The sequence below is a fragment of the Taudactylus pleione genome, unplaced genomic scaffold (genome assembly GCF_031769625.1).
Source record: "Taudactylus pleione unplaced genomic scaffold, aTauple2 ptg000108l, whole genome shotgun sequence".
Taxonomy (NCBI): Eukaryota; Metazoa; Chordata; class Amphibia; order Anura; family Myobatrachidae; genus Taudactylus; species Taudactylus pleione.
This window is the reverse complement of record NW_028284510.1, coordinates 5,499,337-5,503,274: the sequence shown is the minus strand read 5'-3', so window position 1 is coordinate 5,503,274 and position 3,938 is coordinate 5,499,337.

The window sequence follows — 3,938 nt, the reverse complement described above, 5'->3', positions numbered from 1 at the left end:
ACAGTCTGTGTGGCATATAATGTGAAGGCATGCACACTCTGTGTGGCATATAATGTTGGGGCATGCACAGTCTGTGTGGAATATAATGTGGAAGTATTCACAGTCTGTGTGGCATATAATGTGGGGCATGCACAGTCTGTGTGGAAAATAATGTGGGGGCATGCACAGTCTGTGTGGCATATAATGTGGGGGCATGCACAGTCTGTGTGGCATATAATTTGGGGGCATGCACAGTCTGTGTGGCATATAATGTGTGGGCATGCACAGTCTGTGTGGCATATAATGTGGGGCATGCACAGTCTGTGTGGAAAATAATGTGGGGGCATGCACAGTCTGTGTGGCATATAATGTGGGGGCATGCACAGTCTGTGTGGCATATAATGTGGGGGTATGCAGTCTGTGTGGCATATCATGTGGGGGCATGCACAGTCTGCGTGGCATATCATGTGGGGGCATGCACAGTCTGCGTGGCATATCATGTGGGGGCATGCACAGTCTGCGTGGAATATAATGTGGGGGCATGCACAGTCTGCGTGGCATATAATGTGGGGCATGCACAGTCTGCGTGGCATATAATGTGGGGGCATGCACCGTCTGCATGGCATATAATGTGTTGGCATGCACAGTCTGTTTGACATATAATGTGTTGGCATGCACAGTCTGTGTGGAGTATAATGTGGAGGCATGCACAGTCTGCGTACCATATAATGTGGGGGCATGCACAGTCTGCGTGGCATATAATGGGGGGGCATGCACAGTCTGTGTGACATATAATGTGGGGACATGCACAGTCTGTGTGACATATACTGTGGGGGCATGCACATTCTGTTTAGCATATAATGTGGGGGCATGAACAGTCTGTGTGGCATATAATGTGGGGGCATGCACAGTCTGTGGGGAATATAATGTGGGGTCATGCACTCTCTGCGTGGCATATAATGTGTGGGCATGAACCGACTGCGTGACATATAATGTGGGGGCATACACAGTCTGCGTGGCATATAATGTGGGGGCATGCACAGTCTGTGTGGCATATAATGTGGGGGCATGCACAGTCTGTGTGGCATATCATGTGGGGGCATGCAGTCTGTGTGGCATATCATGTGGGGGCATGCACAGTCTGCGTGGCATATAATGTGGGGGTATGCACAGTCTGCGTGGCATATCATGTGGGGGCATGCACAGTCTGCGTGGCATATAATGTGGGGGCATGCACAGTCTGCATGGCATATAATGTGGGGCATGCACAGTCTGCGTGGCATACAATGTGGGGGCATGCACAGTCTGCATGGCATATAATGTGGGGGCAAGCACAGTCTGCGTGGCATATAATGTGGGGGCATGCACAGTCTCCGTGGCATATAATGTGGGGGCATGCACAGTCTGCATGGCATATCATGGGGGCATGCACAGTCTGTGTGGCATATCATAAGGGGGCATGCACAGTCTGTGTGGCATATCATGTGGGGGCATGCACAGTCTGTGTGGCATATCATGTGGGGGCATGCACAGTCTGTGTCGCATATAATGTGGGGCATGCACAGTCTGTGTGGCATATAATGTGTTGGCATGCACAGTCTGTGTGGAGTATAATGTGGGGGCATGCACAGTCTGTGTAGCATATAATGTGGGGGCATGCACACTCTGTGTAGCGTATAATGTGTGGGCATGCACAGTCTGCATAACATATAATGTGTGAGCATGCACAGTCTGCGTAACATATAATGTGGGGGAATGCACAGTCTGTGTGGCATATAATGTGGGGGCATGCACAGTCTGTGTAGCATATAATGTGGGGGCATGCACAGTCTGCATGGCAAATAATGTGGAGGCATGCACACTCTGCGTGGCATATAATGTGGGGGCATGCACATTCTGCGTGGCATATAAAGTGGGGGCATGCACAGTCTGCGTGGCATATCATGTGGGGGCATGCACAGTCTGTGTGGCATATCATGTGGGGGCATGCACAGTCTGTGTCGCATATAATGTGGGGCATGCATAGTCTGTGTGGCATATAATGTGTTGGCATGCACAGTCTGTGTGGAGTATAATGTGGGGGCATGCACAGTCTGTGTAGCATATAATGTGGGGGCATGCACACTCTGTGTAGCATATAATGTGTGGGCATGCACAGTCTGCGTAACATATAATGTGTGAGCATGCACAGTCTGCGTAACATATAATGTGGGGGCATGCACAGTCTGTGTGGCATATAATGTGGGGGGATGCACAGTCTGTGTAGCATATAATGTGGGGGCATGCACAGTCTGCGTGGCAAATAATGTGGAGGCATGCACTCTCTGCGTGGCATATAATGTGGGGGCATGCACATTCTGTGTGGCATATAATGTGGGGGCATGCACAGTCTGCATGGCATATCATGTTGGGGCATGCTCAGTCTGCGTGGCATATCATGTGGGGGCATGCACAGTCTGTGTGGCATATCATGTGGGGGCATGCACAGTCTGCATGGCATATAATGTGGGGGCATGCCCAGTCTGCGTGGCATATCATGTGGGGGCATGCACAGTCTGCGTGGAATATAATGTGGGGGCATGCACAGTCTGCGTGGCATATAATGTGGGGCATGCACAGTCTGCGTAACATATAATGTGGAGCATGCACAGTCTGTGTGGAATATAATGTGGGGGCATGCACAGTCTGCGTGGCATATAATGTGGGGCATGCACAGTCTGTGTGGCATATAATGTGGGGGCATGCACAGTCTGTGTGGCATATAATGGGGGGGCATGCACAGTCTGTGTGGCATATAATGTGGGGGCATGCACAGTCTGTGTGGCATATAATGTGGGGCATGCACAGTCTGTGTGGAATATAATGTTTGGGCATGCACAGTCTGTGTGGCATATAATTTTGGGGCATGCAGTCTGTGAGGCATATCATGTGGGGGCATGCACAGTCTGCGTGGCATATAATGTGGGGGCATGCACAGTCTGCGTGGCATATCATGTGGGGGCATGCACAGTCTGCGTGGAATATAATGTGGGGGCATGCACAGTCTGTGTGGCATATAATGTGGGGCATGCACAGTCTGCGTGGCATACAATGTGGGGGCATGCACAGTCTGTGTCGCATATAATGTGGGGCATGCACAGTCTATGTAACATTTAATGTGTTGGCACGCACAGTCTGTGTGGAGTATAATGTGGGGGCATGCACAGTCTGCGTAGCATATAATGTGGGGGCATGCACAGTCTGCGTGGCATATAATGTGGGGGCATGCACAGTCTGCGTGGCATATAATGCGTGGGCATGCACAGTCTGCGTAACATATAATGTGGGGGCATGCATAGTCTGTGTGGCATATAATGTGGGGGCATGCACAGTCTGCGTGGCATATAATGTGGGGGCATGCACAGCCTGTATGACATATAATGAGGGGGCATGCAAAGTCTGCATGACATATAATGTGGGGGCATGCACAGTCTGCGTGGCATATAATGTGGGGGCATGCACTGTCTGCGTGGCATATAATGTGGGGGCATGCACAGTCTGCGTGGCATATAATGTGGGGGCATGCACAGTCTGTGTGGAATATTAGGTGGGGGCATGCACAGTCTGTGTGGCATATAATGTGGGGGCATGCACAGTCTGTGTGACATATACTGTGGGGGCATGCACAGTCTGTTTAGCATATAATGTGGGGGCATGAACAGTCTGTGTGGCATATAATGTGGGGGCATGCACAGTCTGTGGGGAATATAATGTGGGGTCATGCACTCTCTGCGTGGCATATAATGTGTGGGCATGAACCGTCTGCGTGACATATAATGTGGGGGCATACACAGTCTGCGTGGCATATAATGTGGGGCATGCACAGTCTGTGTGGCATATAATGTGGGGGCATGCACAGTCTGTGTGGCATATCATGTGGGGGCATGCAGTCTGTGTGGCATATCATGTGGGGGCATGCA